General features: G+C 39.5%; 1 protein-coding gene and 1 long non-coding RNA gene across 8 annotated transcripts in view; both read left to right on the top strand.

The window, feature by feature from the left end:
* Nucleotides 1-20,697, top strand: part of SIK3 (SIK family kinase 3) — a 296,083-nt gene that overhangs the window by 74,438 nt on the left and 200,948 nt on the right. The gene's annotated exons all lie outside the window — the stretch shown is intronic.
* Nucleotides 1-20,697, top strand: part of LOC111166948 (uncharacterized) — a 105,603-nt gene that overhangs the window by 29,222 nt on the left and 55,684 nt on the right. The window contains exon 1 of the long non-coding RNA XR_002642718.2: nucleotides 1-20,697. This exon is cut by the window's left edge and continues 29,222 nt beyond it; it is cut by the window's right edge and continues 54,380 nt beyond it. This is a non-coding gene — a long non-coding RNA (uncharacterized LOC111166948).

Here is a 20,697-nt window from a genome sequence, read left to right as displayed (position 1 = left end):
TATTCTTTTCTATTTGAGATGTGTAGTACATATAGGTAATGTTGACTTCAAGCATTTTCTGCCTTTTCTCACCCCACCTTCTTCTTGGGAATATATATTTTTCTTTGCCCTTAAATTTTTTTTTTAACTAATTATTTTTATTTTTGGCTGCGTTGGGTCTTCGTAGCTGCGCGCAGGCTTTCTCTAGTTGTGGCGAGCAGGGGCTACTCTTCGTTGTGGTGCGCAGGCTTCTCATTGCAGTGGCTTCTCTTGTTGTGGAGCACGGGCTCTAGGCACGCGGGCTGCAGTAGTTGTGGCGCACGGGCTTAGTTGCTCCATGGCATGTGGGATCTTCCCAGATCAGGGATCGAACCCGTGTCCCCTGAATTGGCAGGCGGATTCTCAACCACCATGCCACCAGGGAAGTGCTGTAAGTTATTTTTTCTTTCTTTATTTTTTTGGCTGTGCCCTGTGGAATGCAGGATCCTAGTTCCCCAACCAGGTATCAAACCCGTGCCCCCTGCAGTGGCAGTGTGGAGTCCCAACCACTGGACCGCTAGGGAATTCCCAACTCTTAATTTTTTTTTTTTAAGTTTATTTTTTTTTTGATGTGGACCATTTTTAAAGTCTTTATTGAATTTGTTACAGCATTGCTTCTGTTTTATGTTTTTTGGCTTTTTGGCCACAAGGCATGTGGGATCTTGGCTCCCTGACCAGGGATCGAACCCGCATCCCCTGCATTGGAAGGCGAAGTCCCAACCACTGGACTGCCAGGGAAGTCCCTCCCAGCCCTTAATTTTTTTTTTTTTTTTGTGTGTGCAGTACACGAGCCTCTCAGTGTTGTGGCCTTTCCCGTTGCGGAGCACAGGCTCCGGACACACAGGCTCAGCGGCCATGGCTCACGGGCCTCGCCACTCCGCGGCATGTGGGATCTTCCCGGACCGGGGCACGAACCCGTGTCCCCTGCATTGGCAGGCGGACTCTCAACCACTGCGCCACCAGGGAAGCCCCCAGCCCTTAATTTTTAAAAGTGGTTCTAGCCAGGATTTTTTAGCAGATCAGGACCCATCACTTTGTTTATCCTCTGTCCTGTCTGTTTGTTTGGTGGTAGTTGTTTCATTGCCATTGATAAATCTGCCCAGTGTAATGTTATGCCCCTACCTTATGCTTCTGATTGCTACCACTATGTATCTTGCTTTTAATATTCTTAATCAACTTGATTGATGTATAATTTACGTTCAGTAAAATTGAACCATTTTAGATATACGTTTTGCATTTTGACAGATATACTCACTCAAATAATGGTCACATAATCAAGATATAAGAACTTTTCTGTTATCCCCAGAAGTTCCTTTACTGCCCTTTGCATTCATTCCCACCCCTCTTTACCCCCAGAAATTCACTGATTTGCTGTCCATAGGTTAGCTTTGCCTTTTCTGGAATTTCATGTAAACAGCCTTATCCAGGATGTACTCTTCTTTCATCAGCATCCTGTGTTTAGGATCATTCATTGTTGTTGCCTGTATCAGTAGTTTGTTAGGTTTTTTTGCTGAGTGGTATATGGGAGTACTGTTACATTGTAAGGATATAACAGGATTTGTTTATCCATTCGTCAGTTGAACACTTGAATTGTTTCCAGTTTTCGGCTATAGTGAATAAAGCTGCTATGAACTTGTGAAACTTTTGGTAGACTTATGTTTTAATTTCTCTTGGGTAAATACCTTGGAGTGGAATGGCTGGATCCTTTGATTAGTAGGTGTGTGTTGAACTTTTTAAGAAACTGCCAGATGTCTTCCAAAGTGGCTGTACTGTCTTACGTTCTGTCTAGCAGTGTGTGAGCGTTCCTGTTGCTCTTTATCCTCACCAACACTAGTGTGATAAAATTTTAGCCATTACCATTCTAATCAGTGTGTAGTGCTATCTTGTGGTTTTAATTTACATTTTCCTGATAACTAATGATACTGACATCTTTTCATGTACTTATTTGCTAGCTGTTTATCTTCTTTGGTGAAGTACTCGTTCAGATCTTTTGCCTATTTAAAAAAATTGGGTTGTTTGTTTTCTTAATGTAGAGTTTCAAGAATTCTTTATTATTCTGGAAACAAGTCCTTTATCAGATAAATGCTTTGCAGAGATTTTCTTCGTTTCTTTGATTTATCTTTTCGTTCTCTTAACAGTGTCTTTTATTTATTATTTTATTTTTAAAAAAATTTATTGGAGTATAGTTGATTTACAATGTTGTGTTAGTTTCAGGTGTACAGCAAACTGAATCAGTTATACATATGTCAACAGTGTCTTTCAGGAGCAAGAGTTTTTATTTTGAATTCCGGTTTATCCATTTTTCTCTTATGAATTGTGCTTTTGGTATCATATCTAAGAAATCCTTGCTGTTAACCCATAACACAAGCACATGCAAACTGTCTTCCAGCTACTTCTCAGGTACTTGGGGCAATGGCAATGTGTTGTTTACTGATCATCAGATTTTAATAATATTTGAAAGATAAATAATTTGTGTGGATAATACCCGTCCATATCTAACATGGTTTATAGAAAAATCATGTTTTCTATTGAAGACCAGACTCCCTCCTTGGTGTAAAGATGTCAGGGATCTTAGATTGATAGAAGTTTAAAAAAATCAATCAATCAGTCTTAGCTCAGGGGATAAACTTTATTAAAATCAATTTATGAAGATTTAAAAAAAAATTGAAGATACTGAAGAAAGGTGCTAGATTTGTGTGAAAATAGCCATTTATAGTTATAACAGATACATCAATTTTGTTAAACTCCTTTACATAGAATAGTTTATCTTACAGCATACTTAAGTTTCCATGCTCTCAAATGAAATATAGTGTAAGGTTTAAAATTTGTTTTCATGAATTATTTTCAAAAGTTTATGGGTTGTCTGATTTGCTGCACGAAAAATGGAAAATTCATTTCCTTCATTAATGAGATGTATTATTTAGTGTGATTATTTTTATTTTACTGTTTTAAGTAGCTGTTAAAGTTAAAAATTTAGTCTTCATTTTCTCCTTTCAGTTTTTAAAGTAATAAAGTAGTTCGGGGTTTATCAGAGCAGGGCAAGAAGTCAAGCCACATTCCATTTTATGTGCGTTAGAGATGCATATATATGGAATCTAAAAAAAAAAAAACGGTACTGATGAACCTAGTGGCAGGGCAGGAATAAAGATGCAGATGTAGAGAACGGACTTGAGGACATGGTGGGGAAAGGGAAGCTGGGACGATGTGAGAGAGTAGCACTGACATATATACACTACCAAGTGTAAAATGGATGGCTAGTGGGAAGCTGCTGCATAGCACAGGGAGATCAGCTCGGTGCTTTGTGACCACCTAGAGGGGTGGGATAGGGAGGATGGGAGGGAGGCTCAAGAGGGAGGGGATATGGGGACATGTGTATACGTATAGCTGATTCACTTTGTTGTACAGCAGAAACTAACACAACATTGTAAAGCAATTATACTCCAATAAAGATGTGAAAAAAAAATCGTTAGAGACAAATTATTTTCTATGGGATCTATTCCTGATTTCTCTCTAGCACAAGATTTTTAGCAATTAAAAGTCAAATGCAGTTAAGATCTACTACTTAACTTTACTATTTTGAGTGTTTCAAGAGAACTCAATTTGTAGGCCATTTAGTTACTAATTACCCTGCCTTTTCTGCAGAAAGAGCTTAAGTTGAAGTTCTGTTTTAAGGTGCCTTTTCCAAAAGGAGCTGTTGTAGGTGTAAGAGTAGACCAGTCAAGATCTGGGTAGCAGCCAATAATTGTAAGTACACAGTCTGATAAGATAACATGCCAAATTGTATTGTTCATCCTAATTTGTGGCAGTGTTTATCAGTAGAAAAGAAATGTGAATGATGGTTAAACACTAAACTACCACTGAAGGTCAAATGCCTGGTAGATGAATTGGAGGAAGGGTAAACCAGTCTCTATTATCCGGTTTTGAGAGTCAGTAATCTCAAAAAATAAAGAAAAAGGAGTTAAGAAAGGGAGGCAATAAATAGTAGGGCTGTTTTCATTTAACATGTCTTTAGGAGATAATTACACAGACGTAGGGTTATGTAACTTTTAGTGTTTGTCTGATGATAATGAAGTATGTTATAAATTGGATAAAACAAGCACTCTGCGTTGTTTAAAATTCTTTCCTTGGCAGTTACTGACAAATTACACTTGAGAGCAAGCTTAGGAGCTTGTTCAGGACAGGAGCAAGTCCAACATTAAAAATACTGAGGGATTTTGACCTTAGTTTTGGGTCTTTTTTCTCTCGACCAGTGTATGAATTTTAATGCTGTATTCTTCCAGGCACATTTTTTCCTAGATCTTTCTGATAATATGCTCATTGGTGTATGATAAAGTTATCGGTGTACCTGAAGAGGGTTTTTTTGTTTTGTTTTTCCTGGAGTAGAGTGTGCCATTTCTAACATTACTGACAAGGTTTGTCTTTCTCTTTTAAGTGAGGAATCTTAAGAAACTTCACTGAGAACTTAAGAGCTTAAAACTTGGGTATGCTTTCCTCCTGATAATCTTTTTACTCACATCTTTATTGGCAAGTCAGGCCAGAGGGATTGTTTACCTTTTGAACAAGGGAAGCTAGGCCCTGCAGTTTGTTTTGGTTGCAGATATCCTGGCAGCTGAATTTAGATTGAGCAGGGGGTACTGCCATGCTCAGTGGTTCTGACTCTGGCCGCTCTAGAAACCAAGATACTGTGCCTGTGACATAAATGGTGAAAGGTAATGAATCTTTGCTTTGCTTTGTGGAAAATTTCCAACCTCACTAATTTAAGGTTTCATCGTGGTTATGGTCACATCTTCTGAGACATGGATGCTGATTATTTTAGCTTAAACTTGTTTGAGCGACAGTGTTAGGGAAAGGGGAGGGTGCTGAATTCCAACAACTGGTAGTTTTATTTATTTATTAAATTCAGGTCTAATGATGCGAAGAATAGGCAAATCTACATGTAATACATTTTGTTAAGTATAAGTAGTCATATAATCCATGAGAGCAGCTAAAAATTTCTAAGTGCATTATAGGAAACTAGTGAAGCTAATTTCTGTTTCATCCAGAGCAAAAGAATGTAATATTCTAATTTCAGCAAAAGACAACTTTTTAAAACAAAGAGACTTGAGCCACTTTATGTGTTTTTCAATATGTAAGATTTTTTTCATCTTGTCTCATGTTTTACTTCTTAGTCATTTACTTCCAGTAGTTTTCAAATTGGTTGAGGGAATGAACGTGGTAGCCGAGTTCCCTCTATACAAGATTTTCCTGCTGTGTGTGTGAACCACTTTTTCTGGAAGAACCCTTCCACTGGCAGTCTTCTCAAGGGCATGTACTTTTTCCACACTTAGCGATTTGGGGGCTGAAGCCTGTGTTTAGTCAGAGGTGACAAATGGCTCAAAAAACTTTTTTTTCCAGTTTAGTGAGAAATGATTCAGAATTGAAACTGAAGTGGATATGGAGTTACTTGCAGTTACCCTTAAACAGTTGCTGTCTGTTACTGTTAGGCATATTTTGGACATGTGGGTTCCATATCAATATTTTGTGTTATGTTGCTAAATTTCTTGTCTGGTTTAGACACTTCTCTTTTGAAGTTAGGTTGGAACCGGCTTTGAACAGAGGGCCACTTGAAATTGAATACAGTGGCCCATTTGGTGAGGACAAAAAGTTGGCATATTTTTAGTTAAGAATTCTTAGGAAATTTTTGATAATGTGAAGATATATTTTCCAAATGTCATACGACTTTGAGGTTAAGTAGTTGTTGGGAAGACCAGGAAGCTTGTGATTCCTACTGAAAATATTAGCCTTTTACACTAAAACTATCAGTATTTTTTCTTTTATAATTAAACAAAGGTAAGTTAAAAAAAAAAAGCATGTACATTGTAAAAAGTTCAATCTATGTAGAAATTTTTTTTTTTAAATAAATGTTTTTATTTTTGGGTGCGTTGTGTCTTCGTTGCTGCACATGGGCTTTCTCTAGTTGTGGCGAGCGGGGGCTACTCTTCGTTGCGGTGCATGGGCTTCTCATTGCTGTGGCTTCTGTTGTTGTGGAGTACGGACTCTAGGCACACGGGCTTTAGTAGTTGTGGCTCGCGGGCTCTAGAGAACAGGCTCAGTAGTTGTGGTGCACGGGTTTAGTTGCTCCGCGGCATGTGGGATCTTCCCGGACCAGGGCTCGAACCTGTGTCCCCTGCATTGGCAGGCAGATTCTTAACCACTGAGCCACCAGGGAAGCCCCTATGTAGAAATTTATAAAGAAAAAGACAGTCCCACATTCCCACATTTTGCTCTCTAGAGGTAACTTCTATTAACAGTTTGGTATATGTTCTTCCATACCTTTTCCTGTGTACATACAAACACTTGTAGGTAAATTTTGGGGCGTTTATTTTATTTTGTTGTACTGTAGCTTTTTTAACTCCCTTTGCATATGATACCTACTTTATTCCCCCACCCCCATTTTTTTCTGTTAGCTTTTGAAAGACTGTTGTTTGTTTTCTTATTCATATATAGGACCTTTAAAAAATCATATTATGGTTATTAATCCTTTGTTACATATGGTGTATTTTCTTTCCGCATATCATTTATCTTAAGTTTTAACTTTTGTGGTATTTTTTGTCATATAAAAGTGTTTTAAAAAACTGTAGTTCTAGTATGACTTCAGGGTTTTATGGTGTGCTTAGGAATGTAGATACCTACGTGAGCATTTAAAATATCCTGTATTTTCTTCTGGTGTTTTGTAAATTTATTTTTAATATTTAGGTTTTTCAATATAGTGTGAGATAAGGATCTAACTTAAACTACTAGGACAACTGGCTATCAATATTTTTTATCATTTACTACCTACATGTTTGAAATGGTCTTGTTAACATATACTTTTAATAAAGGGTACTGTGTACCTGTACTACATATTTTAACTACTGTCACTTTAGCATATATTTCAAAATTCATTAGTTATTACAGTTGAGTCACTCTGTTTTTTAGACGGTCATAATCATCAGCAAGTGACCATTTGGATTCTTCCAGTACGTGTGCTCCTTTTCTAGTGACACTGTTGAAGAACAGTTGTGATGCTAGTAGTACCACCTGACCCAGCACTTCTTAACCTTATATGCACAGAAATTACCTGGGGGATCTTATTAAGAAGCAGATTCAGTAAATCTGGGCATGCCTGAGAGTCTGCATTTCTGACAAGCCCGCAGGTAATGTTGATTTACAAGCTTATAGACCTTATTTTGAGTAACAGGGAGCTAATATTTATTGAACACTTAATTTATTCCGGTCACTAGTCTAAGTGCTGTACATGTATGGACTCTTCTTAACTCCGTGATGATGAGCATCCCCAATTTACCAGTGAAGAAACTGAGGCTTATTGCCCAAAGTGACACAGCCAGTAAGTGGAAGAGCCAGATCCAGCTCAAGCAGTTTGCACCCTGAACCTCTTGGATATATTTCTTCACCAGTAGCAGACATGATTTTCTCTCGTGTGACTCACATGGTAATGCCCTTAGTGTAGTTTTAGTTTTTAATCAATAGACTTTATTTTTTGGAACAGTTTTAGTTTTACAGAAAAATTGAGCAGAATATAGAGAATTTCCATATACCTCCTTACCTTCCCTCTCCCCTAATATTCGCATCTTGCACTAGTGTGGTACATTTGTTATAACTAATGAGCGAATATTGATACATTATTTTAAACTAAAGTCCATAGTTTACATTAGGGTCCACATTTTATCTTGTACATTCTATGGATTTGGACCTATGTCTAATGTCATGTATCTACGATTATGGTATCACACAGAATACTTTCACTGCCCTAAAACTACCCCATGCTCTACTTATTCATTTTCCAGATTTCTGGAATCATATATAGTTGGAATCATAGAGTATATAGCCTGTTCAAGTTGGCTTCTTTCACTTAGCAGTATGCATTTAAGGTTCTTCCATGTGTTTTTGAGGCTCGGTAGCTGATTTCATCTTATCCCTGAATAATATTTCATTGTCTGGATGTACCACAGTTTATTTATCTATTCACTGAGGACATCTCGTCTGCTTCCAAGTTTGGGCAATTATGAATAAAACTGCTGTAAACATCCACATACAGATTTTTGTGTGGACTTAAGTTTTCAGCTCACTTGGGTAAATACCATGGAGCATGACTGCTAGATTATATGGTAAGAGTATGTTTAGATTTGTAAGAAACTGCCAAACTGTCTTCCAAAGCGGCTGGACCATCTTGCATTCCCACCAGCAATGAAAGAGGGTTCCTGTTTCACATTTTTGCCAGTGTTTGGTATTGTCAGTGTTTTGGATTTTGGCCGTTCTAATAGGTGTGTAGTGATATCTCATTTTTAAATTTTCGATTCACTAATGACATATGAAGCTGTGCATCTTTTCCTATGCATGTTTGCTCTCTGTGTATCTTCTTTGGTGAGGTTCAGCTCTTTCGCCCATTACAATTTTTTTTTTCTTACTATTGAGTTTTTAAGAGTTCTTAGTATTATTATTTTGGATGCCAGTCCTTCGTCAGATATATGTTTTGCAAAGATTGCCTCCCAGTTTTTGGCTTGTCTATGCCTTTAGTTTTTACCATTACCATGAGGCTTGCTCTCCAGTTGTGACAAATAATCCAGAAAGTTTCTTTCTCTGTTTGTCTAAGAGCTTTAGTCAGGAATGCCTACTATAGCAGGGAGGTCTTTGAAAATTATTTGGCTAAATGAATAGGTGAAGCTTTGTTTTTTAGCAAGGCGTCCCTGTTGTATTCCAGATACTTTAAAACACATTCCTCATGGTATTATATTTAAGAATGTAACTGAAAATTTAATTCTAATCCTTGTAATAGTTTACTCTTACTCCCTCCATGATCTCATGTGCCTTTAATGTCCATTTTGCTTACTTGTCCAATATCCTAATCTCATTCTGGCTTGATCTTCTTTGTTGCAGCTATCTGTCCCTCCACTTGTCTGTAGCACTCTGTTCCTGTGGCCAGTCAGAACTTCCACCTCTGAAATCATAAATTTGGAAATTTGGCTCTCTGAACACAGTTCCCTGCCTTCTCAGTTTGCCATTTGCTGAACGTGTTCTCTGATTTCACTGAGGCCTCCAGCCCGTTAAATCTTCTCTGTCTCCAAATTTGTGACATTCTTCCTGGCATCGGTTTATCCCATATGGACACCATAGCTGGTCACTTGCGATGAGTCATAAGTATCCTCAGTTCTCCTGCACCTTTGTTCTTCTCTCCCACATGTCATGCAGATCTCCAGCTGTGGATGAACAATACTGCCCATTTTCCGTGTTCCTGCTGCAGGGCTTCAAGAAATGATTGAATCGTATTAATTTGTTCTGTTACTAATTCATGAGTTCCCCCCTCATCTATGCTTGTTATTCTCTTTAGTAGTCTTCTTACTTGTCTGTAGTTGATTTCATTTCTCCTTCACCAGAATGACTGTTCTTTCTAAATCTTTACCCATTTTTGCTGAGCTCAGGTTCACCTCCCTCTATCACAGAAGCTTCCACATGCTCCATTTAAGAAAACCCAGCACATCTATTATTTCCGTATAACACCTTTTGTTATTCAGATAAAGATAAACTGGCAAGTTTAACAGCCTTTTTTAGTTTTCCAGCCATCTCTCTTCTCTCAGAGCCCCCACTCTACGGGCTTTTTTCAGATCCTTAACACGCCAAGCTCATTCTTAGCATAGGGTTCTCTTTCTTCTGCCAGACGGGTTTTCTCTTTTGTTGTTTAATTCAGACTCCTCTTTGGGACTTATATGTCACTTGCTTGGAAAAGCTTTTGCTGACCTTCCATTGACCTGAAGATAGACCATATTCTCCCTGAAATAGTTAATGGTCATGAGAGTAACAACAATAACGGTAAACATTTGAGTGTTTGTGTGTCAGGCACCACTCTAAGCACTTATACTTGTGGACTTTTTTAGTTTTCGCAGCAACCCGAGGGGATAGATAGATGGGTAAATAAATAGGGCCTAGAATTGTCCCCATTTTGTAGATGGGGAAACTGAAGTGAAGAGGGTGAAGTCACTTGTCCAAAGTCACAGAGCCATTTGGTAGGAGAGTTGGGATTTGAACCCTGGCAGTCAGGCCCCAGAGCCCCTGTTCTAAACTGCTGTGCTGCACTGTACCGGTAGTTATAACTGTGTCATTTCTGTTAATGTCCACCTTCCTTGGTAGGTGCTGAGTGCCTTGAGTTCAGAGATCGCACCTGTCTGGTTAATTTTTGATTCTCCAGTGCCTAGAACAGAGCCTGGCAGTGAGTAGGCTGTGACAGAATGAGTCATAGCTGCCATTCTGCTTAATTGAGTAAATAGAGGCTTTCAGTGTGACTGTCCTCAGTTTCCTTCCCCTTTGCTTCCAAATGTTAAATCCCTTTGATCAAAAGAGTAGGTGCCCTATTTATTTCAAAAGTTAATCCCTCTACCTGACCTGTGATATCCTAAAAGCAATATATGTACTTTGTAAGAACACTTAGTGTAAATGTACACAAAGGAAGTGTCCTTCATTTTCTTTCTTCCTTAACCTTTACCATTTTCCAGAGTTATCAACTACTAGCAGTCAAATGTATGCCTTCTTCTGTACATGTACAAACTGTATGCACTCTTAAAATACACAAAAGGGAGTGTATGTAATATGCATACTATTCTAAGTTTGTTTTTTATGTTAAAAGTTAACATTTTATATTGAACTATAGCTTTGCGAGAGGTCACTATTTAGGGAAACTAGGTGAAGAGTATATGGGATATCTCTATTTTTTTAAAAAATAAATTTATTTGTCTATTTTTGGCTGCACTGGGTCTTCGTTGCTGTGCACGGGCTTTCTCTCTAGTTGCTGCGAGCGGGGACTACTCTTCGTTGCGGTGTGTGGGCTTCTCATTTTGCAGTGACTTCTCTTTGTTGCGGAGCACGGGCTCTAGGTGCATGGGCTTCAGTAGTTGTAGCATGCAGGCTCAGTAGTTGTGGCTCGCGGGCTCTAGAGCCCAGGCTTAGTAGTTGCGGCGCATGGGGTTAGTTGCTCAGTGGCATGTGGGATCTTCCTGGACCAGGGCTTGAACCTCTCTCCCCTGTATTGGCAGGCAGATTCTTAACCACTGTGCCACCAGGGAAGTCCCTCTGTATTCTTTCTCTTTTTTTTTTTTTTTTGGCTGCGCTGTGTGGCTTGTGGGATCTTAGTTCCCCAACCAAGGATTGAACGCGGGCCCACGACAGTGAAAGCGCCGAGCCCTAACCACTGGACAGCCAGGGAATTCCCTGTATTATTTCTTACAATACGTGTGACTCTGCAATTATCTCAGAATAAAAGTTTAACTAAAAAATTATAAGAATCTTTCCATGTCAGCATATTTATCTCTTCTAAATGGCTAGATAAGATTCCATTGTATGCATTATTTCATTTCTCCTTTCCCCTAATTGATGCACTTTTAAGTTATTTCCATTTTTTCATTTTCCCAACACTACTGAAGGGGGAACATCTTTGCATTCATAGCTTTATACTTGCTTGGATATAAATGCACAGACAAGTTTTAGAAGAGGAGAAAGAATCAAAAGGTGTGCACATTTGAAATTTTGATAAAAGTTGACAGGCTCTCTTCCAAACTAGTTTATACTTTGACCAATGTTTGGAATAGAGCCTGTGCTCTGTGCATTCACCTTCACTGTCTTCATTCTATTTCTCCGTTTCTTCTTTGGGACTTTTAAAAACTAGACCTTGGGCTTCCCGGGTGGTGCGGTGGTTGAGAGTCTGCCTGCCGATGCAGGGGACACGGGTTCGTGCCCCGGTCCGGGAAGATCCCACATGCCGCAGAGTGGCTAGGCCCGTGAGCCATGGCCACTGAGCCTGTGTGTCCGGAGCCTGTGCTCCGCAACGGGAGAGGCCACAACAGTGAGAGGCCCGCGTACCGCAAAAAAAAAACAACAAAAAAAACCCCTAGACCTTTTCCATTCCATACCTCCTCTGTTGGCTCTCTTCTGTCTGCCGATCCTTTAACAGATCCTCCACATCAATAGGGCTTTTCTTCAGCAGCCACATACTTTTTTTGTATTTACTTATCCTTACATAAGACCCTATTAGGTAGCTCCCGCTATTCTCTCCATCTTACAGGTAAGGAAAGCAAGATGCAGAGAAGTTAAGTGACTTGCTCAAGGTCACCCAGATAGTGAGGAGCTGGATGTTAGTCCAGTCAGTCTGGCTGTAAAGTATGTGCTTTTAACCACCATGCTCTAAAAAGGGGCTGGGAAACTACTGCTCAGATTTATCCTGCAGTCTGTTTTTTGTATATCCGAGCTAAAAATGCTTTTTACATCTTTAAAGGTTGTTTAAAAAAAAAACAAAGGAAAAGATGGGACATAGTGTGTAGTTCACTTACCCTGCTAGTACCTCTTTATTTTTTATGTTATTTCTTTTTACCACCTAACTTCTGTTTCTTCACCTCTCTTTCCCTCCTACACCTGTGGTAATCTTTATCCCAGCAGTTTCAGTTAAACTGACCTGAGGAGGGTTTTCAGTGCCTCACTGATAAACCTAGTTACCTAATTTAAACTCTTGTTCTATCTGAGCTCTTTATATCATTTGACACTATTAATTACCCTGTTCTTTTTAAAAACTTCCTTTCCTTTAGTTTTCAAAACAGAAGTGCCTTCCTATTTCTCTCTTCCCTTCACTGATGCACTAGGACTTCTTAAGCCCCTTTTGACTCTTTTTCTCTCCCTGCTTTTTAAGTGTTTATATTCTTCCGGATTCAGTCCTTTAGCTCTTCCTCCCAACTCATGTTCAGGTCCTCTTTCCCTTCTCGTCCCTCCTCCAGATCAGAAAGACCCACGTTTGAATCTGATTCCATTATTTTCTGTCTGAGAGATCTGAACAATTTACTTCATTTCTCTGTTTCTTTCTCTGTATGAAGGAGAATAGTGATACCTACCTCAGGGTCATGTGGATTAGATGAAATAATGTATGTAAAACATTTAAACCGTACCTCATTTACAGCAAGTGCTTAATAAATACTAGTAGTAGGAATAGTAATAATAGTAAGGTTGTGTTGTTACTGTAACTCTATCTCTAAGACTCCCAGCTTTCCTGAGGTCCATACAAAGATATTCAGCTGCCTACTAAAGACTCACATTTGGATACCTCCCTAGGTACCTTACACTGTCTATCTGAGGTGTTTCTCTGGCTTCAGTGCTTAGTGACTATGGCTAAATGACTTATTTTCTTTAAGCCTCAAATTCTCCATTTTCGAAAGGGTGATAATCATAGGACTTACTTTATTATTATTTATTATTATTCTTCCCCAAATTCAATCTTCATTTTGCCCTGTTCTGCCTGGAACAAGAACCTGAGAAATACCTTCTTCGGTCTGCCTTCTCTTCCTTACCTCCACCTGCAGTTAGTCACCAAGTACTGTTGATTCTACTTCAGAAGCATCTGCTTGCATTCGTTCCACTCCTTATCCCTTCTTCACAGAATTATTGTTACCAACAATATAATAATTATTGGTAATTATTATTTCCTCCTAGCTGGTCTCCCGGCCTCCAGGCTACCTCCCATCTTTCATGGATCTATGTTTACTGAAGGCAGATCTCCTCATGTCACTCAGCGGTAAAGGCCTCAGATGCGTCCCTCTTACCTGCCATGTGAACCTGCAAGGCCCACGACCCACGGTCTTCTTTTATAGCCTCATCTCTTGTTCCTGGAACTGTTGGGTCCTACCCTGTCTATAGGTTAGACTGCTGACGTGTCAGCGACTGCACCACACACTCAGGCCTTTGTCCCCCCTGTTATTGCTACTTCTTCTTTCTTTTTGCTTAGGGTGCTGCCCCCTCAACCACTCCCTGTGAATCAGCACCCAAAGCTCCACCCCAAACTCCTCATCTGTCTGGTGAATTTCTGGTCATCCTTCAGTGATGAGTGGATACATTGATAAATATGTTAATCTACTCTTTTTCCTCTCTTTAGTCTTAACTGCCCTTCCAGGCAACATTAATTGGTCCTTTTTTAAGAGGCCATATAGTGGGTAGTTAAAATCCCTGAGTCAGTCTGCCTTGGTTAGTAATGTAGCTGTAGAAGTGGGATAAAACTATTTAACCTATCTGTGCCTCTAATCTATAAAAAGTGTATAATGTTACTCTTATTGTGAGCATTAAGTGAATTAATATAGGAAAAATGCTTTGAATAGAACCTGCACTAGCTGTTATTATTATTATTCTCAGAGCACCCCTTACATACGTCTACAATAGCATTTACACCTTTATTACAGTTACTCTTTTGGTGTATTTTTCCCAATAGAAAGTGGCTTCTTTGAAGGCAGAGCTTGTCTCTTAGTCACCTCTGTGTCACTGGTATCTAGTACACAGTGGCCCCCAATAAACATTGAATCAGTCGTGCTGTTTGCTTGGCCCATAGTAGTGCTGGATCCTCCCGCGTTTCAGCAATCAGTGTCTTACATCTTCTGGAAATGATTGCTTTCTGAAAGTATGGCATTAGAGACACAGAACTGTTTGTTTAGGACCTCAGTGAGCTCTTCAACCAGAAATTTGATACTACAATGAAGCTTCCTACCTATAGCAGGCAGAATGCAGCGGATGGCGTGTGGTCTTTGCAGGAAGTTTCTCCCAGAGTGTAAGAGAACCTCTAATGTTTTTTGATTAAAGGAACACAGTCCAAAGCTAGAAAGTCTATTTTCTATCAGACCTGTTTTGTTTTGTTTTGTTGCGTATGAGTAGAGCTGTTTCTGCCTTTTCAACTCTATTCTTATTAAGTCTGCTAAAGATTGAAATGTTAAAACTTCTCCCTTTTAATGATTCAGAGAAGAGATTTCTTTTCTATAAATTTATGTATTTATTTATTTTTGGCTACGTTGGGTCTTTGTTGCTGCAGGCGGGCTTTCTCTAGTTGCGGCATGCGGGGGCTACTCTTCATTGCAGTGTGCGGGCTTCTCATTGCGGTGGTTTCTCTTGTTGTGGAGCACGGGCTCTAGGCGCCCGGGCTTCAGTAGTTGTGGCACACAGGCTCAGTAGTTGTGGCTCGTGGGCTCTAGAGCGCAGGCTCAGTAGTTGTGTCACATGGGCTTAGTTGCTCCGCGGCATGTGGGATCTTCCCGGACCAGGGCTCTAACCCGTGTCCCCTGCATTGGAAGGCGGATTCTTAACCACCGTGCCACCAGGGAAGTCCCTCTGCCCCTTGTTTAAGGTCTGTATTTTAAAACCTTCTTATTTTGAAATAATTATAGACTCACAAGAAATTGCAGAATAGCACATAGAGTACCGTGTACCTTTCCGCTAGCCTCCCCCAATTATGATATCTTATATAATTGTAGTATAATACAAGGTCCATTTAAAAACTCCATTTTGAAGAACATTCTCAGTGGTAGGGAAAAAACTTCCCTCCCTCTCTCCCTCCCTCCTTCCCTCCCTTCCTTCCTTCCTTATTTTTCCCTTTTTTTTTTTTTTACAAAAGGCTGTATTGGATTTGTGGAAGTGGCCAGGAATCACTTGAACTCATGTCTGCAAAACAAACTAGGTGGGTGATCAAGCTGGGTAGTATGGTGTCTGGTCCTTAACAGGAAAAAGGTATGGCTATATGATACTGTAAGACTGATTTTATCTACTTTTGTGAACTGACCTTGAAAGCAATTCAAAAGAGGAGTTTCCAAAGATGGGATGGGTGTATAACCTCCTTAAGTAATTAAATGAGGCACAGTACTCATTTAGATGTGAATATTCTAATGTGTTGGTTAAGATAGTCTCAATATTTTATAGCCATACCATTTATATTCTCTTTTAATGCTTATATTCTTCACAGAGAATATGTTTTTTAAAAAATAAGCTAGTTGTTAAAACACACAATGGATTGTGGAGAAAAGAGTTTATTTTCCTCATGCTCATTTTTTAAAAATTGAAGTATAGTTGATTTACAATCTTATGTTATCCTGATGCTCATTTTTTAAAGAAGGCAGAAGGCTTGTAAAGGAAGAGATTTTGGAAAATAAAATTTATTTTGCAAATTGGAACCCTCATACATTGCTGGTGGGAATATGAAATAGTACAGCCACTTTGCAAAACAATTTGGCAGTTCCTCAAAAAGCTAAACATAGAGTTACCATATGACTCAGCAATTCCACTCTTAGGTATATACCCAAGAAATCTGAAACATATGTTCACACAAAAACATGTACACAAATGTTCATAGCAGCATTATTCATAATAGCCAAAAAGTGAAAACAACCCAAATACCCATCAACTGATGAATGGATAAACAAAATGAGGTATTTCCACACAACGGAATATATTTCAGCCATAAAAAATAATGAAGTACTGATAGCACAGCAATATGGATGAAGCTTGAAAACATTTTGCTAAGTGAAAGAAGCCAGACACAAAAGGCCACATACTGTATGATACCATTTATATGAAATGTCCAGAATAGGCAAATCTATAGAGACAGAAAGTAGATTGGTTGTTGCCAGGAGCTACAGGGGGATGAGAGATGAGGGAGTGGAGAGTGACTGCTAATGGGCATAGAACTTCTTTTGGAGGTGATGAAAATATTCTGGAATTAGACCGTGGAGATAGTTGCGCAATCTTCTAAATATACACAAAACCATTGAAGTATGCACTTTAAAAGGTTGAATTTTATAGTATGCGAATTATATCTCAAAAAAAATGTATTCCCAACTTCCTGTATTAAACTGTAATGTGGCTTGGGGTATTTTACCTGTTTGCCTGGTGTGATGGAATATGAGTATAAGGTTACTTACATTTGAGCTCCAAGTGAGGCCAAAGATTAGTGGGAGAAGGGGGTGGCTTTGTCAGACCTAAGCCTGGTAACTGCTCAGTGCCCTATAACCCTAGTGGGCAGAGTAGAAGTAGGAGCAGATCAGATCAGGATGGAATTACCATCTCTTAGAATCCAGACAAACATATTAACACAGAGAGAGATCAAGAAGTATTTTAAACAAAGCAGGTTCTGACCTGTTAAATTCGATAGGCTAAAGTTCTTGCCATTCCGTCTTGGATGTATGCCTCACAGATCTTGAGAAATCTGTCTCATAGTGAATTATAAGGAAAGTTTTAATAGGCCTTATAGAATTAAAAGTATTTTAATTAATTTTTGAAATGTAAATCACCTTGGGTTTTTATAAAAATGTCAAAAATATGGTTTTCATCAGTGACGCACTTTTCTTTTCATATATGCTTAAAAAGCCTTCTGGTTTTTCGCAAAGTAATCTGAATGTTTGTGGTGTAAAAATCATTGTATGTGTAGAAGTGGTACCAAGACGGTAGCCAACTTGATCAATTATTCTTTGGCAGACTGAGCTGTATGTGTGTGTATATATATATATATATATATTTTTTTTTTTTAATTAATTTCTTTATTTTTGGCTGTATTCGTTCTTTGTTGCTGCACGCAGGCTTCCTCTAGTTCCAGCGAGCGGGAGCTACTCTTCGTTGCGGTGTGCGGGCTTCTCATGGTGGTGGCTTCTCTTTGTTGCAGAGCACGGGCTCTAGGCATGCCGGCTTCAGTAGTTGTGGCACGTGAGCTCAGTAGTTGTGGCTCGCAGGCTCTAGAGCACAGGCTCAGTAGTTGTGGTGCAGGGGCTTAGTTGCTCCGTGGCATGTGGGATCTTCCTGGACCAGGGCTCGAACCTGTGTCCCCTGCATTGGCAGTCGGATTCTTAACCACTGCGCCCGCCACCAGGGAAGTCCTATATATGTTTTAAAAATAAATCACACTGCCATATCTGAATAAGACTTTAGTCTTATTTAAATAAGTGTATGAGAGATGGGGAAAAATAAGATTTGCCTAGTGGCGGGAAATGTACACTGATTCTTCCTGTCTGCCAGGCATCGTTGTCATTTTATTAAGTTCCAATAAATGAACCCAGCTAGAGCAGTGATCTTCAAATTGGAGTACATGTCTAAAGGTATCTACGCTGGCTAGTTTTGAGAGTCCTCAATATTCATTTATACTCTTCCCTGAAATTGTTGTCTGAAGACAAGACTGGCAAAATCCTTGCTCTCTTTTCCTACTCTCCCTTTAGTTCCAGCTCTTCTGGTTGACAAAAGAAAAAGCCATACCTTTCACTCATCTTGAATCTCACTGATGTATGTTTATCTGAGGTGTAAAATACTCCAGGGTTCCAACAAAAGGATAGCTGTGACACTGGCATCAAGTGTGAAACTTCTCTTTATCAAGGTGTATACCCTTCTCCATACATCTTATTAATAGCTGCATCTCCAAAACAGGAAATAACTTTTTACGGTTAGTTATCAAAATTTATAGTACATTTGCATTGTTTTCACCAATTGCAACTACCAATAATAGTAACAGGAACTCAATCCAAAGGAAATACTTTAATAAATAAAAAAACAGGGCTTCGGGTTTCCCTGGTGGCGCAGTGGTTGAGAGTCCGCCTGCCGTTGCAGGGGACACGAGTTTGTGCCCTGGTCCGGGAAGATCCCACATGCCGCGGCGCGGCTAGGCCCGTGAGCCATGGCTGCTGAGCCTGCGCGCCCGGAGCCTGTGCTCTACAACGGGAGAGGCCACAACAGTGAGAGGCCCGCGTACTGCAAAAAAAAAAAAAAAAAAAAAGGAAAAAACAGGGCTTCCCTGGCGGCACAGTGGTTGAGAATCTGCCTGCTTGCTAATGCAGGGGACATGGGTTCGAGCCCTGTTCTGGGAGGATCCCACATGCCGCGGAGCAACTAGGCCCATGAGCCACAACTACTGAGCCTGCGCGTCTGGAGCCTGTGCTCTGCAACAAGAGAGGCCGCGATAGTGAGAGGCCCGCACACCGCGATGAATAGTGGCCCCTGCTTGCCACAACTAGAGAAAGCCCTCGCACAGAAACGAAGACCCAACACAGCCAAAAATAAATAAATAAATAAATAAAAACATAAAACAGTCATTTAAAAACAAACACAACAATACGTTACAGGAAAGGATGATAAAAATTTATATTAAATTTTTTATTTATTTATATTAAAATAAAATACTATGGAAGAAGAAGAATAGAGATATAATTTCAAGGAGAAAAAGAAATAGTATAACATTTCATATAGGAAATGAAGATACTGTTATAGTTTTAAAATGGAGGAGGATGGTGGGTATCAGATTACTCAAGTGTTTAGATTTCATTGGATGTATTTAAATTAATGACATAAATTTTTTTTTTTTAGTTGTCAGTTTTAAATTGGCCTATATTGATCTATAAAGGAAAGTACAGCCTTTGCAATGATTTAAACTTTTGATAAAAAATTTTCAGTATCAAAAATATTCAAGGAAGGATTTTTTCCTCCCAGTTTTATTTTAGGGGGTATATAAGCAAAACTTTTTGGAGCTAATACTCCAAAGTATATAGAGATCAAGAAGAAACAGTTTCTGCCCTAAAGAAGGTTTGTAGTTGAATGATGGAGTGGGGACATATACACATAATTTGGCTTAAATAAAGCCTTTATTTGGTTGTATTTTGCTGCTTATTTAACACGGACATTGTGCCTCAGTGTTGCATCATGCTTGTTTGAATGACCCTTGAATAGTAATTTAGCTCATATGTGCTGTGTTTCCACATAGGCTATTGTGCAGAACAGAGAGGGACTGTATCTTTTAAAAGACAGATGGATAGGAAAAGTGCCCACTGCACTTAGCACTGATGAATAGTAGAGCTGTCTCATTGTCTGGTTCCTCTGGTCATAATGAACATGAGACTGGAGTCAGGAGACCCCAGTTCGTGTCCTGACTCTACCCTAGGCCATGTGACCTTGGCCAAATCACTTAACACATTTGAACTCTAGTTTCCTTTTATAAAAAAATGTTTAAACTGGATGATGATCTAGCTCAGAAATTAAGAATCATCAATTTACTCCATACATTTTTACACAGTGCCTAAGTTTTGGAAGTGATAGCTGTATCAAACTTTAAGAAATAGATGCCGGGCTTCCCTGGTGGCGCAGTGGTTGAGAGTCTGCCTGCCGATGCAGGGGACACGGGTTCGTGCCCCGGTCCGGAAAGATCCCACAGGCTGCGGAGCGGCTGGGCCCGTGAGCCATGGCCACTGAGCCTGCGCATCCGGAGCCTGTGCTCCGCAACGGGAGAGACCACAACAGTGAGACGCCTGCGTACCGCTAAAAAAAAAAAAAAAAAAGAAAAGCAATAGATGCCAGAATAATGGAGCAGATTACTTGCTGAGTGTAATGTCATGGAGAAGAATAGCCTACTACTTGTTATTTATCTGGAGTGTGATTAAGACCGTGTGTTATACAGCCTGTCAGAAGTGTTGTGGGCCTCACCACTGCCCTTTTTATTTGTGGTGGTGGGGGGGAAAAGGAGAATTTCCTCTACTTTTTTGAGAATTAGAACAAATTCTACACAGGATTAGTAACTGAGAATCCCAATTTTAGCTTCATGCCAGGGCCTTTAGTGAAAGCCACATTTTTGTAATGTTCTAGCAGAATATTAAAATGGATTATGGATTACAGACAGCTCCAAGCTTTGCTCTTTACAGGTCAGAGACGGAAACCAAGAGAGCCATTACTGTTCACTCTTGTCATGGACTGGGCCTCTTAGATTCTTTGTGGAACTAAAGTGAAACTTTCTGGAACAGCTCCACTAGAATGGCTTTCCTGGGGGCTTATGAGGCTTACATTCTGAAACTGATACTCTTGTAGTACAAGAATAACTACAAACTGGTGTGGAAT

The sequence above is a fragment of the Delphinapterus leucas genome, chromosome 7 (assembly GCF_059928025.1).
Source record: "Delphinapterus leucas isolate spDelLeu-1000000601 "Yukka" chromosome 7, BTC_Dleu_Yukka2, whole genome shotgun sequence".
Classification (NCBI taxonomy): Eukaryota; Metazoa; Chordata; class Mammalia; order Artiodactyla; family Monodontidae; genus Delphinapterus; species Delphinapterus leucas.
This window is presented reverse-complemented; position numbering and strand designations above follow the sequence as displayed.